Genomic DNA, 20,635 nt, shown 5'->3' with positions numbered 1-20,635 from the left:
TGAAAATCATGCTCACAACTAATAAAGTGCTCCAAGTGTAACTTCATATCTCATTTTAAATTGTAACCATTCTTGTCTAAAATCATTGAGCAAAAAAAAAACATTTTTAACCGATGGTGGGGAGTTAACATACAGTGAGCTAAACAATACTCGTTAACATTGCAAGCTCATAAAATATCTTCGTGTGCATGCACGTGGGAAAGTGTGTGTTGAGCAGACTTGCTCTCTAACGTAATGACAGTTACTCTGCTGGACTTTGCCCTCTCGTTTCAAACTCGTTACAAACAAAATCAGAAACAGACCCTAACGAAAATTACTTCACTAAAACAGTCCACTCATATCCCAAACACATTTCTGCATGGCTAAATTCTAGCTCTGAGGTCTTTTTTGTACATTTACCCACCTGTAACACAGGAGAGGAACGATGCGTCCCAATTCGCATACTATCCGTCCTAAATAGTATTCGAAAATAGAATTAATAGTTCATCCCAAATCGTAGCATGCAGCCTGTAGCACGATGACGTAGCAGATCCGACACGTACTGGACGCGCATGCGCGGTGGTGTGTTTGGTCTGTACAAAAAAAAAAATGAATTTAAGTTAAATATAAATGATCACTCCAGTGACAACTGCGTGATCTGACTGCTGTGATTAGTTTGTATATTAAAGTTAAATTCAGGGTTTTTTTTTTTTTTTTTTTTTTTTAAGTACGTACATCATGGCATGAAGTACATAAAACTCTGTCGCTATAGAAACGCTAAAATGCAATCATGCAATGATCTTCTCTACTACTTATTGTGAAATTGATATTTTTTTATATTTGCTATTAGCCTTATCCATACTGCAAAATCCTTATGTTTGTATTCAACTATGTGTGGGCCTAATGAAAAATACGGGACAAATCCTGTCCCTTATTGATTTGATTCGGGACGCATCATCTTACTTGTAAATACGGGACGATTCCGTATTTTAAGGTACGGGTGGCAAGAGGAACCTTATGTACAGATCACTGCAATTAGTTTTTAAACATACATTTCTTCTTAGAAATATAGAACATTTCCAAAAAAAACATATTAAACAAATGTAGTCAATTTTGCACAACCATAGGACATAAAAAGGAAATAAAATTAAAAAAACTGAAATAAATAAATAAATAAATAAATAAATAAATAAATAAATAAATAAATAAATAAATAAATAAATAATAATAAACATAAAACAGCAAAGACAAATCATGGTGCATGAAAGATCTCATCATATTTTTTCAGAAAAGATGTACATTTTCCATTTTCAGTTGTTCTTAGTGATTTGATTAAATATTTTACTTCACAAAGGAAATCATTAAAAGTGGGAATTTTCTTAAGAAACCTTTGCTTGTGAAAGTAAAAATTTTGCCATGAAGGATAAGGAAGTTAACAGTAGACTCTAAAGATTTGTTTGGGTTTTCAAAAAGACAAATTACATCCTTTATGCATAGATTACTGATCATATTAACTTTAGAAAAACAATAAGAGCTTAAATCATTCCAGAAAATTGAAGAAACATTACAAGAAAAAAACAAATGACAGATGTCTTCAACTTCATTATTACAGAAGGTGCATACCTCCTGTTACAACCTTATTTAATCTAGAGGGATTAAGGAATGTAACATTAAAATAATGAGCGTGTACTGGAAAACATCAAACACATCACCCGATTGAGTTTTAGGGAAGTGATTTATTACAATGAGTCTCAACATGAGAAGGACACCTCAAAGTAATTAGTTAGATTATAATAAAGAAAGGTAAAGAGAAAAGAACTAGATTTGTGCCAAATCAAAGAACTAAGTAAAACCAAAACCAGTCTTACTAAAAAACTTAAAAAAAAACAATGTAATCTGACTAGATCAGCGTCCAGCAAGAACCAAACAAAACATCTTCAACGTCAAAAAGACGCCCTAAATAAACTATTCTTACTAACAAAACAAAACTTACAAGGAGTGGCACAAGTCACTAAACTGGTGTTCTAAACACAAATTGATCTCTCAGTGTGGCATATGTATATCACGTGATATCTAAGCTGTTCTTTTCTCTTCCCCCATTTAACAGTAGATCAAACCACCAGACAGAATAAATGGTGATACTCACAAGGAAAAAAAACAGCGCAAATGAGCCTCACTTACAGAGGTCTCGTTACTGAGTTCTCAAAGAACACATCAATCCAATTAATGGTACAGGTCAGGCAAACTAACAAGCGAGAGCTCTAGCATGCGCAAAGTCATCTCCCGCCTCCAACACAGGTGCGCTCTTTATAGGCACATGGCGCGCCCTCATTGGTGTAGCCGCGTTGACTCATCATCCAACAGCAATGATGACGATGACATCGCCCGGATGATTGACAGATGGATAAGCCAATCAGGTAGCCGCATCGTCCTGCTGACAGTGAAAGTGAAACAAAAGAAAGAGCGTACGGGAGGAAAACGAGGAAAACAACAACAACAACAACAACTCCAAACAGATGACAGTATAAGACGTAACACTCCTCCCCATAAGAATAAACACATAATGTTTATTCCACTTAAATCTTTAAAATTACACTCTAGATAAGGCATCGGCGAGCACATTCTCGGACCCTTTCTTATGCTTGATTTCGAGATTGTATCCCTGAACCACCAACGACCAACGCATAAGGCGTTGATTCTGGTTGTACATTCTTGCAAGGAACACCAACGGGTTGTGGTCTGTATAGACGACTATAGGGACACTTGAAGAACCCAAATACACTTCAAAAAATTGAAGGGCGAGCAACAAAGCCAGAGTTTCCTTTTCAATAACGGAATAATTTCGTTGATGCTTGTTAAACTTTTTGGAGAAGTAACAAACGGGATGATCTACTCCGACATTATCCTCCTGCAAAAGCACTGCCCCAGCTCCCACAGCGCTTGCATCAACCTCAAGTTTAAAGGGACGTTCGAAATCTGGAGCAGCTAAAACAGGAGTATTATACAACAAAGCTTTCACAGTTTCAAATGCACTTTGACAATCCTCAGACCAGATGAAAGAATGAGCAGGGCTAAGCAAATTTGTTAGTGGACTAACTACCGTAGAAAAGTTCACACAAAAACTACGGTAGTAACCTGCCATACCTAGAAAACGTCGTAATTCTCTCCGTGAGGTAGGCACGGGAAACTCGGTAATGGCAGTCACCTTAGCCTCTACAGGTTTTACCTGTCCTCCGCCCACTTCTTTACCCAGGTAAGTCACACTCGCCTTACCAAAAACACACTTAGCGAGGTTGAGTGTCAATGTTGCCTTCTCTAAACGCTCAAACACGATACGAAGAAGTTTCAGGTGTTCTAACCACTCCGTTGAATATAATACCAGATCGTCCAAATAAGCATTGCAATGGGGAACTCCAGCCAGTACAGTTTGGATTAATCTTTGAAAGGTGGCAGGTGCATTTCGTAATCCGAAAGCCATCACGTGATACTGCATGAAGCAATCTGGAGTTACGAAAGCAGAGATTTCAGATGCGCGAGATGTTAACGGCACCTGCCAATACCCTTTCAGTAGATCCAACTTGCTGACAAACCGGGCTGATCCTAAATTGTCAATGCAATCTTCCATTCTAGGAAGTGGGTAACAGTCAGGAACTGTAACTGAATTTACACGGCGATAGTCCGTGCAAAAACGAAACGACCCATCAGGCTTATGCACTAAAAGGCAAGGAGAACTCCAAGGGCTACTGCTATGCATAGCCAACCCATTCTCCAACAGATATTCAGTTTCCTGCCTCATTATCGTTCGTTTTACAGTATTCATCCGGTATGCATGCTGTTTAATAGGTGATGCGCCATCAACATTAATATCATGCTGCAACACCGTAGTCTGCGACGGCACATCTCCAAATAGAGATGGAAAATCAGTGATAACACCCACAATATCCTGCACATGAACATCAGATAAGTGAGTAAGATGCATCGGCAAATTCTTCAAAACCTCAGAGTTTTCCAGCTTAGCACACTGCTGAGAAGTATTTCGTAGGACTATGTCATCAGCAGCACTAACCTCATCCTCCAGATTCAATGGTAGTCCACAAGTCAGAGCCACAGAAGCTTCCATGGGCCCTATGGTTCCCTCAGTAGATCCGCTCCGTGAACCATCTCTGGTGTGATAAGACTTGAGCATGTTAATATGACAGACGCGCGACTGGCGCCTTCTGTCAGGGGTTCGAATGATATAGTCGGTCTCGCTAATTTTCTTTAAAACTACATAGGGTCCTGAAAAACGTGCTGATAATGCCGAACCCAGGATAGGCAGCAGTACTAAAACCTCATCACCAGGGTTAAAAGAACGAGGCACAGCTTTTACATCATATCGTTTCTTCATTCCAGACTGAACGCTCACCAGGGAATTTTGTGCAAAACTACAAGCATGATGTAGCCGTTCCCGAAATCGACTGACATAGTCCAAGACATGAACCTCTGACCCAGAATTAACCTCCAGCATTTTCTCTTTCAGAATTTTTAGTGGTCCTCTTACAGTGTGTCCAAACACCAGTTCAGCTGGACTAAAACCCAGTGACTCCTGTACAGCTTCTCGTGCCGCAAATAACACGAGAGGAACACCCTCGTCCCAGTCATTACCCGTCTCTAAACAATATTTCCTGAGCATTGATTTCAATGTCTGGTGAAATCGTTCAAGAGATCCTTGACTTTCAGGATGAAATGCGCTGGATACTCGGTGTTCAATAGATAATGATTTTAAAACCTGTGCAAAAAGTTTTGATAAAAAATTAGTTCCCTGATCAGTTTGTACGACTCTGGGAAGTCCAAACGTGGAAAAAAATTTGAGCAATGTTTTAACAATCACAGGAGCCGTAATTCTTCTCAACGGGATGGCCTCAGGAAATCGAGTGGCCCTACACATAATCGTGCACAAAAATTGGTTACCGGACTTTGTCTTGGGTAACGGTCCGACACAGTCTACAAGCACCTGTTCGAACGCTTCACCCACTACAGGAATAGGTACCAGAGGAGCAGGTTTAATTACTTGATTCGGTTTTCCCGATACCTGACAGATACTGCACGTTCTACAAAATCTAGCCACATCTCTCTTTAACCCTGGCCAAAAAAAATGTCTTAGAATGCGATGATACGTCTTTGTCACTCCTAAATGACCAGATAATACATGTTCATGCGCCAAAGATAAAATATATCGACGATACTCACTGGGGATGACAATTTGATAGACAGCATTCCAATCTGAATCGGAGTCAGCGACAGAGCTCCATTTACGCATTAACAGTCCAGCGTCTATAAAATATGCGGTGTTATTGAGTCCGTTCTCAACAGTCTCAGATCGAACAACATTAGAGAAACATTTATTTAAGGACTGATCCTTCTTTTGTGCCAAAATAAGCCTCCCGCGAGTTACAGGCAACTCTAAAACATTATGATCGAGTACACCGTCAAAACCTTTTAAACTAGACTTTTTCTCTGGTGTAACTGTCTTTTCTTGAACAGGTAGATTTTGTACCATGAAAGTATCTTCCAGATCGATATCAGTGATCTTTTTCTTTGACTGCGCGCGAGTAGTTACGCACGCCGAAAACACCTCCGGATAATCCCGAGTCAACTCGTCAGAAGGGAGACACATGTTAGGGGTATCTGCTACTTCTAGCATAGGTATAACTTTACCCCCTGCCAAGTCATTCCCTAAAATGAAAGTTATTCCTTTCACCGGAAGCGATGGGCGTACTCCCACCTGAACGAACCCTGTAACAAGCGCACTCTTCAGGTACACCCGATGTAGTGGTACCTTAACCACGCTCATTTCAATACCTCTCACAAAAACACTCGAACCACTATATGATTCGGCTGACAAGGGTAATACATCTGCCAGAACAAAAGAGTGACTTGCTCCAGTATCCCTCAATATATGGATTTCTTTTTGGTCATTTCCATCATCTGATAACGAAATAAACCCAGTAGTCACAAAAGGTTTATAACTTACATCAGGAATATTCTCTTCCTCTGCTAGTTCCACATGAGATAGACCAACAGCGTTTACCAAGCCAACACTTTTCGTCTGACCAGTCTGTTGTTTCCGTTTCAAGATGTTACACTCGGCAATTAAATGGCCTTGCTTATGGCAATAAAAACACTCACGAGCTTCTTTCGATGACGACGAAACGAATTTCGTTCTGGGAGACTGATCAAAATTAGGAGAATTTTTAACTACAACAGTAGTCTTGTCTATACGTGGAGAAAACACAGTCTTGTGCGTAAGGACAAATTCGTCTGCCAAAACAGCGGCTTGTGACAACGTGGATACCTTCTGTTCGTTTAAATAAAGCACAACACGATCAGGTAGACAACCCTTAAAATCTTCCAGCAAGACCAATTCTCTCAGTGACGCAAAATCATTGGCTTTATTTGCATGACACCATTTATCAAGCAAATTACTTTTCTCTCGGGCGAACTCGACAAAAGTAGAATTAGAATTTTTTTTATGACTTCGAAACCTCTGCCTATAGGCTTCAGGAACTAATTCATACGCACGGAGAATTGCCAGCTTCACGGTCTCATATTTTAAACTTTCTTCAATAGGTAAAGTCGAAAATACCTCTTGTGCCTTCCCTACCAATCTACATTGGAGCAGGACCGTCCACACTTCCTTCGGCCAAGCGAGCGAGGTCGCAATACGCTCAAAGGCACAAAAATAAGAATCAACCTCGGTTTCCCTGAAATGAGGTACTAACGATATGTATTTACCTACATCAAATGTGTTTGTTACCGAACTTGAAACTGGAATCGGAGGAGCACTCATGACTATAGGAGTAGCGCTCGCAGCTTCAGAAGGAACGGGCTGCACAGCTACGCCACCAACAATTCTCATAGCGTCTAACTCTAGTTGCCGCATCTTTACTTGCTTCTCTGCCTCAATCTCAAGGGTGCGTATTTTAAGACGCATATCCAAATCCGCCTGTCGGTTATGCGCTTTATCTTGAGCTTCCATCTGTAAACGAGCTAAACGCACTTTTAACTTCGTATCTTCTTTAGACGAGGGGGAGACAGGTGAAAATGGTTCAAACGGCGATAAACCGGTCCGCCTCTCAGTTCCAAACACAGAATCAGTAACCTCACTTCGCGCACTGTCTTGATCCGTTAAATTACGATCAAGAGGACCACCCTCCGCACCATCTAACTCGTCTGACAAAGGCCCTACTAATAACTTTAATTCCACTAGACGATTCCACACAGCAGTTTTAATTTCCCTCTTAAGAGCCTGTCTCACTACCGGAATCTGAAAATGACCTGCAATGGATAATAAATCATCCTTTCTGCATTTCTCAAACTGCTCTACAGTTGGACTCTCAACAAAAGTTTGTAAGTTAAATGAAGTCATGATTATTATGCCTATCCAGTACACTATATTCCACGACATGAACGATACAAACTTACAAATTCAAACAATCCATGACCTGTACCATTACAAAATTTTCCAGTACATGAACAATATTTATTTTATCGGGAGAAGTTATAAATAACAATCCCGGACGAGCCCCCATTAATGTTACAACCTTATTTAATCTAGAGGGATTAAGGAATGTAACATTAAAATAATGAGCGTGTACTGGAAAACATCAAACACATCACCCGATTGAGTTTTAGGGAAGTGATTTATTACAATGAGTCTCAACATGAGAAGGACACCTCAAAGTAATTAGTTAGATTATAATAAAGAAAGGTAAAGAGAAAAGAACTAGATTTGTGCCAAATCAAAGAACTAAGTAAAACCAAAACCAGTCTTACTAAAAAACTTAAAAAAAAACAATGTAATCTGACTAGATCAGCGTCCAGCAAGAACCAAACAAAACATCTTCAACGTCAAAAAGACGCCCTAAATAAACTATTCTTACTAACAAAACAAAACTTACAAGGAGTGGCACAAGTCACTAAACTGGTGTTCTAAACACAAATTGATCTCTCAGTGTGGCATATGTATATCACGTGATATCTAAGCTGTTCTTTTATCTTCCCCCATTTAACAGTAGATCAAACCACCAGACAGAATAAATGGTGATACTCACAAGGAAAAAAAACAGCGCAAATGAGCCTCACTTACAGAGGTCTCGTTACTGAGTTCTCAAAGAACACATCAATCCAATTAATGGTACAGGTCAGGCAAACTAACAAGCGAGAGCTCTAGCATGCGCAAAGTCATCTCCCGCCTCCAACACAGGTGCGCTCTTTATAGGCACATGGCGCGCCCTCATTGGTGTAGCCGCGTTGACTCATCATCCAACAGCAATGATGACGATGACATCGCCCGGATGATTGACAGATGGATAAGCCAATCAGGTAGCCGCATCGTCCTGCTGACAGTGAAAGTGAAACAAAAGAAAGAGCGTACGGGAGGAAAACGAGGAAAACAACAACAACAACAACAACTCCAAACAGATGACAGTATAAGACGTAACACCTCCGCTAAATCACAGTATTTGGAGTTAGTGCGTTACAAGGGTATATATTATGCAGAATTTCAAAATGCACTTCTCTCATTTTATTGGGTATACAATATTTAAATGGTAGTAACCATGTTTTCTTCCACTGAATTGTATCTATTATAGAGTTCCAAAAGAATTTTCCTTTTGGAGTATATAGATTCCTAGATTGAGAGAGTTGAAAGCGAAACACCATCCAAACATAACAAAGACAATTGTTTAGAACATGCCTCATGGGTAAGGGAAGCTTTCATCAGACATTTTAAACCACTTGGAATAGCCTTTATAACAGAGTTAAATTCTTTAAACGGAACAGGATATTGGTATATAGATATTCAAAAAACTCTCATAGGATAACAAATCACCATTAGAGTTGAATAGATCTGCAATAAAAATTATGTTTTTATTAAACCATTTCTCAAGAAAGAATGATCTATTTCTAATTTTAATATCCGAGTTATTCCATAAGATGGTTTTATGGGGGGAAAAGTTGTGGTTGTAAACCAATTTCCAAGCTAACAGAGCTTGTTGATGAAAACTAGCCAATTTAATGGGTAATTTACCAGTGGAGTAATTACATTTCATCAAAAAAGAAAGGCCACCTACCTTTTTAAATATGTTATTTGGGATAAAATACCACATGGTGTCTGACCCAAGCAAGCATCTCTTCAACCAATTAATTTTGAATGTGTTGTTGGTATCATCAAAGTTCAGGACTCCAAGACCCACCCTCACTTCTTTTGTTTGCTAACATATATTTCTTCAATTTGTGAGATTTATTATTCCAAATAAAATCAAGAAAAATCTTATCAATATTTGTGGAGGTGTGATTATCTACAGCTAAAGACAGGGAAAGGTACACAAATCTGGATAATCCCTCTGCTTTGGATAAGAAGACTCTGCCTAAAATTGACAGATCTCTTTGCAGCCAACTATTAAAGATAAATTTAGTTTTGGATAAACGTGAAGAAAAATTCAGAAACTGTCTACTAATTAAATTTTTCGTTATATGAATCCCCAAATATTTCACTTCATTTTTAACTGGTATATTTTCAATTTCAGAACATGGTCAAATAAGCAAATAACTTCACACTTGGATAAATTAAGTTTGAGTCCAGAAGCATTAGAGAAGGCATTAATTGTAGTTAATACTGGAGAAACTTGCTCTTTATCTTTTAAGTATAATCTCTCTGTTAAAGACACTAAGACCAACAAAGTTATCATTACACAAAATATCAATAGATAATGTTTCTACAACCACTAAAAATAACAATGGGCTTAAAGGGCAACCCTGTCTTATTCCGCGAAGAATGGGAAATCTTGGTGATGTTCGTGAATTTAAAATTATACAGCTATCAATATCTTTGTACAACATTTGAACAACATTAATGAAACTTCTCTCTTCCACGAGGTGACCAGCTAATATAGCGCTTTCTTGAAAGGACTGATTCTTCCTTTTTTTGCCCATTGCAACAAGTCAAAAGTAAAGTATTGCCAAAAATAATCGATGGAAATAATCATAAACTGATCATTACAAACTCAAAATTCAAATCTCATCTTGTTAACTTTAAACTCCTCAAAACTACTTGGACGCTAAAATAACGTGACTATTCACACCGCTGCCATCTTGGCTCTCCTCACTGCAATTAGTATAGCCATTAAAGAAGGAACTCGTACCAGGCAACATATCATTAAGCACTTTCTTTTCTGGCAAGATTTAGTTTCTTGATGCTGTTATTATTTTTGCCTTTTCCCTTGAATGTGTACTGGTATTTTAAGTTGTTTACAGACCGTATTTAATTACAGAGACAATTACCTGACTCATTTTTGCTTTCACTCAACAGCAAATATGACCTGAATAAAATAAAATGGCTTTATTTTAAAATGTTCTGTGTACACACAATAAATCAATCACATTTAGGTTTAAAATCATGTTATTTAAAATATTGTAAAATTAACTATTTTGCATGTAGGTAGAGAGAAACTAGGAAAGCATCACATTTATGTAAATACTTATTCATCAATAATTACAATAAATGAGGTGAAAACAGGAACTATTGTCATGAAATAAAGAGTGTTTTCAGCAGATCTGTTAATATTGATGAGCCTCAGACTATCAACACTCATTCAACAAGCCATTCAGGATCATCAGCAGATCATGTCACTTTATTCCGAGTGTTTGCTGTTAGAAACACATTATTTGAGTCAGGATACATGATAAAAGCCTGTTAAACTGCTCTATTGAAAGACAAAACCATTATTTCTCACAAATTAACATGGATCAGTGGTTCCCAACCTTTTTCACTCCAAGGACCCCTGATTGAAAACCTGATATGGATAAAACATTGCTAGTGATGACGTCACCCAAACATGTCAAAAACACCTATAAAAATAACAAGAAGGATTACACGCCACTTTCTCTTTATTCCAGCTGCTCTCTTTCTGCTGGTTGAGTTAGGCTGTGTTGATATGGAGATCATTTCAGTTTATTTACTAAAAACTGTGTGTTGTTTAAAGTTCATAGTAATTGTTCTGGCTTCATGAAGCCTCATGGTGTGAATGAAACCTCAAACTGACTAGAACAAACTCTATGAAATGTATATATGATACTGGATATCAAGGGTGAAACTGTTAATAATGTAGACAGACAGCAATCTCATTCAGTGTCAGTCATGTGTGGGTGAAATATAATTTATTAGCCATTTAAAAGCTATTTTGAGAAAATTAAAACATGGAAAGCTCAAAAAGCAATCATATCAGGATACTTCATAACTTTCAGAACAAAAATTATTCCTGATTCAAGCAGAATCAGCAGAAAATAAAAATGGACAATAACAATGAGGTGTTGATAAAAATTATAACGTTTAATCAATCATTGCATGATGCAATTGCAAACATTAAGTAAAAGTGAAGGAGAATGAGACAGATCTCTCTCTTTACTGACTTATAAGAGCCAAAGCATCTCAAGAGAAGAAGAGAAGAAAAGTGTTGTTTCAAAGATACATGAAATTATATCTTGAGTTTATATGGAAGAGAAAAACAATGAAGAACGAGTTAAAAAATTAATATCAGATTCATGTCTCTTAAAAGTGTTATGGCTTCTTCTTCAGCTCCTGAACTTTCCCTTCAAATGTTTATTTTCCAGTGTGAATTTTCTGGCACTCTTTCAGTTCATCTTCTGTAGTAAAGGACTTCAGCACTGAAACACACACCGCCGTGTCTTTTCTGCTGTAATATTACTAATGAATCTTCTCCTTTGTGTGAATCTTTATGTGTTTCTTCAGGACTGACGCCCAATGAAACTGTTTACCGCACTGATCACAGTTAAATGGTGTTTCTTCAGAGTGAGAAGCAGAAGTGATTTCAGAGAGAAAGCCTGAGCCGCTTCTTCCCAGTGTGAACTCTCATGTGAATCTTTAGACTTGATTTATATGTGCAGTGTTATTTACACTGAGGACAGGAGACCTGAAGCGGTGACAGATTTTTGGGCTTCTGTTTCTCCTTTCTTGTTCGCGTCCATCAGGTCTAAAAAAAAAAAATTAAATCAAGTGAGATTTCAAATTTAGAGCCAAATGTGAAATGAAAAGTGAAGCTCAAAGTCAAGGTCATTTTAATCCCATCAAATCTGGTGAACAACTGCTGTGCACGATTATGATCTATGTTAATGTCATGAAGATGATTCGTGTTATAAAACACTAGTTTGGTCATGAAACAATATAAATCTGGTGAGTATCATGTCATAATAATGAGATACTTTCTCATAATGAAAATTTTACGTAATGATGAGATACTTTCTTATAATTATAACTAGGGTTGCAAAGGGGTGGAAAATTTCCGGTAAATTTCCATGGGAAGTTAAGTTGGGGAATTTTGGAAATATTCCATATTAGATATTCAGAGTTTGTAAAATACACACTGATGTCTGTGGAAGCAGCAATAACAATCTATTCAAATATAATTTGCCGACATGTGTTATTCATATCAGACAAAAATAGTGTAAGTAACTATAAATTTTACTCAATTCTTCTCAGTTCACCGGCCACTTTCTTGCATTTATTTCAGGAGAAACTGATGAATTCACGTGCTGTAAATCCGACTGACAGGACAACATTGCGGCGCCCATCTCATGTTATAGATCGAGATTATTTATAAAGGTTTTTAAAAAACCAAACACACTCACTTACACGTATTTGAGAATCGGAATATCAGTTAGGCGAGTTGATGACATGTTAAGCAAGTTTGTGAATATTTTGAATTAAAAAGGAAATACAAAATAAAAGCACACATCTGTCATACAGTATTATTGTGGCTGTGGTGTATCGTGTGACGCGTCGCCATGGAAACATTAAAGGGAACGTTCGCCTTGGAAAAAACTCACTGTGGGGGTGGGGGTATCAGTTAGAATATTTTAAACTTACGCGTGAAAGGGTTAAAGAAAAGATCAAAAATAAATATTTGTGTGTGCTGTAAAGTGGTTAGAAAAAAATTTAATCGGAATTGGCTAAAATCGGTATCGGCAGATCAAACTCAATGAAAAATCGGAAATCGGCCTAGAAAATTGTAATCGGTGCATCTCTATTTAGCATCTAACTTATCAGCTTTCAATCTACTAGACGAATACATTTGTATGTGATATTTGCAATTTAAACATTTAATAAATATATTTCCCCATGATATCATCAAAACTTACTTCACTTTGTTTAGTCCACAGGCTCAAATGTGTGCTTTCAATAGGCAAGGCAAGGCAAGTTTATTTATATAGCACATTTCATACACAATGGCAATTCAAAGTGCTTTACATAGAAGAAATTAAAATAATGAAAAGAAATAAGAATAATTAAAACAGTTTAGAAAAATAAAAAATAAAATACAGTACAGTACAGATAGTCGGACGAGCAGTGGCACAGTGCTCATTCATTAAATGCACAGCTAAACAGAAGTGTTTTGAGTCTGGATTTGAATGTGACTACTGTAGGAGCACATCTGATCTCCTCTGGAAGCTGGTTCCAGCTGCGGCTGGCATAATAGCTAAAAGCAGACTCGCCATGCTTAGAGTGAACCCTTGGTATTTCTAGCTGATATGATCCTAATGATCTGAGTGATCTGTTGGGTTTATATTCAGTGAGCATATCTGCAATGTATTGAGGTCCTAGGCCATTGAATGGCCTAGGACCATAGTCTTGAAATCACAATAGTCTTGTGCTTTGAGCTTCTGTACATGTGATGGAGGCATGCACAGTGCCAGTAGGGGGTGTGGTCTCAATAGCCATGCAGTAAGCAGTGTGCTATGTGCATGTGATTGAGGAATGGCATGGATATTCAAGTGTATTTGAATGGCATCTGTTTGTTTTAGTCAAGTTTATGCTAAAATATACTTTCCTCAACTATATTTAAGTTCCCTATGAAGAGACAACCTTCAACTTTGAAAATTCCCAGTTTATTCCCGTTTATTCCCATAAATTCCTGTTAATTCCCTTAAATTCCCATTAATTCCCATGGAAAGTTTCCATCTTCCCAGAATTCCCAGAATTTTGCAACCCTAATTATAACTCAATATCTCATAATAATGTTAAAAAAAAGTCCTGTTGCTCATCATGGCTGTTAGGAAACTAACTTACACAGGAAAGTCTTTAATGCTCAGCACATAAAGATGAACTACTTACTGTGATTTTAGACTGTGATTGTTTTCCATTTGAGTGAGTAACTGAAGAAAACTGAAGGAAACTCTCTACACATGGATCATGGTGATCCGGTTTATCCACTGTATGGATCTTCATGTGTCGCTTCAGGTGACTTTTAAAAGAGAAACTTGTTCCACACTGATCACACGTGTGCGGCTTCTCTCTGCTGTGGATCCTCTCATGTGTTTTCAGATTTGATGAGTGATTGAATCTCTTGTCACAGTGTGAACACTTGTAAGGTTTTTCTCCAGTGTGAATAATCTGGTGCAGTTTTAAATTCTCCGCTGTAGTAAAAGTGTTCTCACACTCAAAGCACATGTACTCTCTCACACCAGTGTGAATTTTCTCATGTCTATGTAAAGTTTGCAGCCGTGAAAAACTCTTTCCACACACAGAACATGAATGCGGCTTCTCCTTCGTATGAACTCTCAGGTGTGTCTTCAGGTGTGATCCACCATAAAATGTTTTTCCACATTGATCACATGTGAACGGCTTCTCTCCGGTGTGGATCCTCATGTGAATCCTAAGAGATGATGATCGTGTGAAACTCTTCCCGCACTGATCACATGCGTAAGGCTTTTCTCCAGTGTGGATCCTCATGTGAGACTTAAGATGATGTTTTTGTGTAAAGCTCATCCCGCACTGATCACATGTGAACGGCTTTTCTCCAGTGTGAACTCTCATGTGAATCTCAAGATGTTGTTTGATTGGGAATCTCTTTCCACATTGATCACATGTGAACGGCTTCTCTCCTGTATGAAATCTCATGTGAATCTCAAGACTTTGTTTGGTTGATAAACTCTTTCCACACTGAGTGCAGGTGAAAGATTGCTTGGCTCTTCTTTTCTTTAAAAATGTTTTTTTTTGTCTTTGAGAGACTCAAAGGTTTTTCTCCAGGTTTGACATGATGTTCCTCCTCCACTTCACTGAGTTCTTCGCTCTCCTCCTTCACTTCCATCAGGTCTGACATAAAATAAAAATATTATTATTCATCAAAATAATACAAGAGAAAAAAAATGAAGTGAAAGGACATTAAAGTAGACAACTGCTATAAAATATTACCTTTTTGCTGTTGTTTTTTTTTTATATTAATTAAAGTTAAATAAAGCGAGTTCCCCTGTGTTCCAGTTCGAGTTTGGCGAACTCAATTCCCGCTCTTTCTGCCACAGAAACGTCACACTGTGTCCTCTTAGTTGAATTACAAGAAAGCTTTTTGCAGTCCAGTGGAGCAGATTGTATATTATTATTATATTTTGGATTTATTATTATTTTTTATATATTAAATTTATCTTTGTATGAAAGTCTAGACTGACCTCGGCTTTAACTAGTTTTAAATGAACTATTTTTGAGAATTATCTGTGTCCTACATGTGTCACTCAACCCTGTTACTTAGTTGATTTTGAAAAACTTGTGAACCAGATATAAATGTTAAATAAAAGCTAAAATTATATTTAGTTTGACCTGATGTTGACAATAAATATGAACATTTCTCAAACCTCGCTTTACTGACCATTTTTTGAAAGCCAAAAATAAAACGTTTGTACTCATTTCATAGTTGAACTGTTTAACTAAATGTGATGAAGTGCTTAAATGTTTCTAACATGAATGTTCTTCAGCATCATGAATGAATGAAGAATAAACACCAACCTCTTTGTTCTTCAGGATCTTCAGTGTGTTTCATTCTGCAGGGTTCTGGATCACTCATGTTCTCACTGTCCTCTTTAATAAACTCAGTCTTTGCAGATTTCAGCTCTTCCTGATGCTCTGATGCTCGTCTTCACTTGCAGCTGATGGGAATTTACAGCATTTATTGGAGAATTGCAGTGGGAGGATCTTCACTGATGATGTGAATTGGTGTGGGCAGAGCTTCACTGGTGATGTAATTGATATGGGAGGGGCTTCAATTATGGTACATTTTAGTGGGAGGAGCTGATCTGCCCAAAATAAAAAAATATATATCAGTTACTGAGTTAGTTTTATACTTATTGTTAAAATAATATAAATAATGTAAAGAAATTATTCCAAATATAAATAATGGTAAGAAAAACAGTTCAACGCAGAAAGACTAAAGAATAAATGTAGCCTACATAGTAACCAACAAATACCCTCAGTCTGACACCAATGAAATGAGTTTTAAGTGTCAATTTACAGGAGATCTGAAGACATCAGCATAATAAATGAGGTGAAAACAGGAACTATTGTCATGAAATAAAGAGTGTTTTCAGCAGATCTGTTAATATTGATGAGCCTCAGACTATCAACACTCATTCAACAAGTCATTCAGGATCATCAGCAGATCATCTCACTTTGAATGAATGAATAAATGAATGAGGCATTTATATAGCGCTTTCATATGTACTACTGAAGCGCTTTACAATCATATCAGGGGATCTCTCCTCAACCAACACCACTTTATTCTGAGTGTTTGCTGTTAGAAACACATTATTTGAGTCAGGATACATGATAAAAGCCTGTGAAACTGCTCTATTGGAAAACTTGATAAAGTTTGATTTTATGATAACTACATTCATCACAATAAAGTAATTAGTTCATTAAAGTGTGCAGAAACTGAAAACGATCATAAAACTTTTACAAATAGAGAGCACCACAAGCAACATTATTCCAAGTGTAATAGATAGAATATTATTTATGGATAGATTTAAAATGTCTCATGTGAGTCATTTTAGACTCAATGTAAAGTATTTAGCAGTATCTGTTGCAGTTCATTTTAACAATTTAATGTAACTAACAAATTTAATCCAAATGTGTCAAAAGAGTAGAAATAAAATGGCAGCAGCAACACTTTAGATCGAATCAATTCTCCTCACAGATCTCAAACCAGTAACAGTTCACCGATATAAAGTTGGTTTGACGTTGGAAGTTTGACATTTGTCAGATATTCATCTCCGAAACACTTCAATACATTAATAACATTTTGGCATATGAACGAAAAACAGGTTGTATTCAAACTGTTTTAAATTGTAGACGAGAACACACAGTGTAGTTTGTGTTTTAAATGGCTTAACTGTATATCTATACATTTTGTAATGTAAAACAGCAGATAGGGATCGTCTACAAAGTACAAAACGAAGAGGAAAAACGCTCAATTGTTCCATCCATATGCTTTACTCCTGAAAAAAAGTGCTCAAAACTATGCACACAAAGCCTTTAAACACACACAAAGGAAGATATTTTGAAGAATACAGTTAACTGGAACCATTGACTTCCATAGTATTTTTTTTTCCTACTATGGAAATCAATGTTTCCAGTTAACTGTTTGGTTACTGACATTCTTCAAAATATCTTCCTTTGTGTTCAGCAGAAGAAATAAATTCATACAGGTTTGAAACAACTTGAGGGTGAGTAAATGATGACAGAATTTTCATTTTAAAGTGAACTATCCCTTTAATTTATCGGGCATCAATGAGAAAGAAAGGGCTTTCCTCCTTGATGCCCCGAATTCGCCTTCTGGCCTGTTCGGCGATGCCGTAAATACCGTCGTCGACAGGTTTCAGGAGGCGAAGAAGCAGTCTGCAGCCTTCAAACAATACCTCCCTCGCCGCACCAAATCTAAGAAGTCTGCCCCTAGTAGGCAACCACAGCCATCCACCAGCTCCCCCGCCTACAGACAGGCGCAAAAAGAGAGTGACGCGTCTAGAGCCCCCCCTCAAGGAGCCCCAACCTGAGGGCCGTCCTGCAGGCTAAAAAGGCTTTGTCATAGAGATCCTAGCCAGCCTAGGTTCTCTGCAGGCGGCCCCACCCATGGCGGAGCGATCCAGGTCGTCTCCTCCGCGGAGCCCTGTCCACCCCACAGGCCTGCGGCCAGGCAGCAATTGCTTTCGGTCGAACCCTGCCGGAGATCCGCTTCAGGGGGTCGAGAGCGAATCCCGATTGATACCTGAAGCCAGCCTCGAGAGTTCCCAAGAAGGATGGGGGGTTGCGTCCAATAATAGATGTCAGGCACTTGAACTGGTCTCTGAGGAGGCTGAGGTTCAAGATGCTCACCATTCCTATCATCGTGAACCAAATTCAGTCCGAGGATTGGTTTGTCACGATAGATCTAAAGGACGCATACTAACACATTTCCATCCTTCCATCTCACAGGAAGTTCCTGAGGTTCGCTTTCGGGAGTGAAGCATACCAATATCGGGTTCTTCCGTTCAGCCTAGCTCTCTACCCTTGCACATTTACCAAATGCATGGATGCAGCTCTAGCACCGCTGAGGCTCCAGGGCATCAGGGTGCTCAACTATATCGACATCTGGCTGATTTTGGCCCAGTCACAAGAGCTGTCAGTTCAGCATCGAGATGTCGTTCTCGCCCACATCCAGAGCTTGAGGTTGAGACTCAACACGAAGAAAAGCGTGTTGGCACAAGCCCAGAGAACCACGTTTCTGGGAGTGGTGTGGGACTCGGTCACGATGTGGGCACAATTATCTCCTGCACGGATCGAATCCATCCTGGCCACGGTGACCAGGATAAAGCTAGGCCAAGCCATCACTGTCAAACACTTCCAGAGAGTGTTAGGTCTCATGGCAGCAGCGTCCAATTTCATTCCATTCGTCCTGCAGCACATGAGGGCCCTGCAGTGGTGGTTGAAAACCAAGGGGTTCTCCCCGAAGGGAAACCCATTCCGCATGATCAGGGTTTCGCAGAGATGCCTTCGTTCTCTATGTGGTTTCTGTCCCAAGGCCCCATGCTGGGAGCGTCATGTCGCCGGAAAGCCATTTCGACAGACGCCTCCCTCACGGGCTGGGGTGCAGTAATGGACGGCCGCTTTATGAGAGGCCTAGGGCAGGACCATCATTCCTCCTGGCACATAAATTGCCTGGAAATGTTGGCGGTGTCCCGAGCTCTGAGGAGCTTCCTGCCAGACCTTAAAGGTCCTCATGTACTTGTGAGGTCAGACAGTATGTCAGTGGTGGCCTATATAAACCTTCAGGGGGGTCTGAGGTCTCGCCCTTTATACAGACTGGTGCATCAGATCCTCCTGTGGTCCCAAGGGAAACTGTTGTCTCTCAGAGCAACATACGTCCCGGGGAATCAGAATCAGGGAGCAGACATCTGCTCATCTGCTCAGACATCTGCTGAGGCCCGGGGAATGGAGACTCCACCCCGACGTGGTGGAGTCAATATGTCAGAGGTTTGGCCCAGTGGAAATGGATCTATTTGCGTCTCAAAAGACTACCCACTGTCCGCTGTGGTTCTCCTTCACACATCCAGCCCCGCTGGGGTTGGATGCCATGGTACAGACGTGGCCAAGGCTGCGAGGTCTAGAGAGGGTCCGTCGCAACGGGATCAGTCTACTGTTGGTAGCCCTATTGTGGCCGGCCCGAGTATGGTTCTCAGACATAATTTCTCCTGGACGGCGCTCAATGAGGGCTCATTCGACCAGAGGCATGGCGTCCTCTAGAGCCCTCCTTTCAGGTGCCCCGATCCAGGAAGTCTGTGATGCAGCAGGATGGGCAACCCCTCACACTTTCATTAGATTTTATAGCCTTGACATTCCATCTACACTTGGCACTCTTGCGCTCTTGTCCTAAGTGTGCCTGTACGCAGCTTCACATGGGGACAGGCAGGGCTCGTTGTGGCATAGTGGGTACTCGTTCCCCCAAAGTGTCATTTGACGCAGTTTTCGTTCCCTTTCTCAGGAAACAAGGGTTAAAGTCATAACCCGAGACGTTTTCTTCCAGGACAACCTTTTACGTGGCTTGATTCGTGTGTCCTTCACAAAGCCAAATCTGTTTCTGTCACTGCCCGATTTCAGCCTTGTTGAAGATCATCACCGATCCTTCACCAAATTTCACAGTGGGTGCGAGACACTGTGGCTTGTAAGCCTCTCCAGGTCTCCGTCTAACCATGAGATGACCAGGTGTTGGACAAAGCTGAAAACTGGGGGTGCTTCAGTAAGGTTGCAATCAGGCAAATTTGTCTTTGTAAAGGACGCATGAATCAAGCCTGGTACAAGGTTGTCATGGAAGAACACTTGCTTCCTTCTGCTCTGACAATGTTCCCCAACTCTGAGGATTGTTTTTTCCAGCAGGACAATGGTCCATGCCACACAGCAATCAAGTCAATCAAGCTGTGGATGGAGGAAGGATTTCTGAACTCTTCCTAAGTAAAACATTAAACAACATATTGTGCTGTTTAAAAATGAATATTAACTTATTTTCTTTCCATTATTCGAGGTCTGACAACACTGCATATTTTGTGTTATTTTGACCAGTTGTTTTCTGCATTACAAATGCTCTAAATGAGAATATCTTTATTTGGAATTTGGGAGAAATGTTTTCAGTAGTTTTTAGAATAAAACAAAAATTTTAATTTTACCCAAACACATACCTATAAAAAGTAAAACCAGAGAAAATAATAATTTTGCAGTGGTCTGAACAGAAACAAGGAGTATGTGTAAAAATTTTTATTAATGAAAGCCTGATGTCAAGTTTTGAAAGAATGACTAGGGGTATTA

This window comes from Squalius cephalus, assembly GCF_949319135.1.
Source record: "Squalius cephalus genome assembly, chromosome: 1".
NCBI lineage: Eukaryota > Metazoa > Chordata > Actinopteri > Cypriniformes > Leuciscidae > Squalius > Squalius cephalus.
The sequence above is the reverse complement of the archived record's forward strand: the minus strand, read 5'-3'. Positions refer to the sequence as shown.